Source organism: Filicampus tigris, chromosome 8 (genome assembly GCF_054856515.1).
Source record: "Filicampus tigris isolate MCC_2025a chromosome 8, RoL_Ftig_1.0, whole genome shotgun sequence".
NCBI lineage: Eukaryota > Metazoa > Chordata > Actinopteri > Syngnathiformes > Syngnathidae > Filicampus > Filicampus tigris.
The window spans coordinates 8,700,011-8,701,689 of NC_141224.1; positions in this window are offsets into that span (position 1 = coordinate 8,700,011).

Consider the following 1,679-nt stretch of genomic DNA (forward strand, 5'->3'; position numbering starts at 1 on the left):
GTCGTTGGCATTTCGGGAAAAAAAGCATGCTTCCTGGGCTGAAACACCGCGAGACTATGCCCGGTCTGAAAAGAAATCGCCATGCTCGCGAGACACCCCCCCCCCGTTACCATTCATGTAGGAGTTGCGTTGAAATTTTGGCGCAGCTACCGCGAGCATGTCTGGTGCTACGTAATTTATAGTACGTAACTCACGTAAATGCGCTCGGACTGGGGGAATGTCGGCTCGTGAATGATCGGCTATTGAGGCGGCAGGGAGCGTCAACGCTATGGGTGAGAGTGTTTGCTTCTTCGGCTACTGTCTTTTAGATATGTCGCCTACGCCGCGTGTAAAAATGTCACGCTCATGATGGGTGTTCGAGTTCGATGTGAAACGTTTGACCGAGGTATCTCTTCAAATGCTTGTACAGTCGTCCGAGCAACCAACGCCCAGTCGTCCGCCTCCACTTGGATACGATAGCTTAGCTTTAGCTTCATTTTTGGCTAACAGCTAGCGGGAGTGTCATTTCCTGTCGCTTGCTCTTTAGCAAACTCCTCAAAAAATCCAAGTTAACTGCAACAGTATACTCCTTTTATGATCACGGTGACTCTTAAAAGTTTTATTTCATGTGTTCGCCGCTAATACTGACACGCAAGGGTGATTTATTGGCTATGCCGTGGTCGTTTTTATGGATTTAAACAGCGTTCGATAATTGTTCCTGTTTTGTGTGTGTGTGTGTGGGGGGGGGGGGGGGGGGGTGGATGCAATCTCGCCATCTATGTGTTATATTTATCATCAATTAAATGAGTTGGAAGTCACGGCACGCTGTCTGCGGCGTCTTTATCTTGCAGTTGTGCCCCACAAAGAAGACCTTGAAACCCGAATTAATACATGCCACATTATTCTCGTACGTGTGTTTGTATTAATCCTGATAATTGCATTGCAATGACCCTGTTGATTGTTAGAAACAAGGCAAGGAGGTTGTAACGTCAAGGTTTAGGCAAGAAGAAGAAGGAGGCAGGCTGCTGCTTTTTAATCTGGATTAAAGTGGATCTTGTCTCTCAGAGGGCATGTTTTGACTTCTAAAATCACTGGTCCCAGACTATTACAGTCTGAAGAGCGTATTAAGTGTGCTGTGATTCATTATATGGTTACAGTAAATTGACTTTGCATGACAATGTGTTTATAATTGTGGGTCAGTGGTATCCTCAGAGATCCGATTGTCACTGAGATTATTTTTTTAAATCACAATAATCCGACAATTGTTGTAATTTTAATCCTATAATTTGAAGGTTAACAAAATCACGAATCAAGTAAAAGTAATGAAACGCGAATACCTAATGTGCAGTGCCAGCTTGAGTTACGAGTGACCTGATTTACAAGTTTTTCAAGACACGAGCTGTTACTTGGCCGATGATCTTTTTTTTTTTTTTTTTTGCTTTGACTTGCCTGCAAAAATTTGAGCGACAAACTCTAGATGGTGGCGGCGAACTCAATTCACTTTGCCACAAGAAGCAGTTTAGCAGATGGTGAATTCTTCATAAAAGAGACACTTTAGTTTTTTTATTGGCATTTCCAGTTTACTGTCAAACTAAACGTCAAACAAAAAGAGTTACACAGTGTGTGTTAACAGTGGCACCATGACTTTCTAAATCATTCGAGGACCTTGCTCGTATCTCCAATTATCTCTGACGAAATGA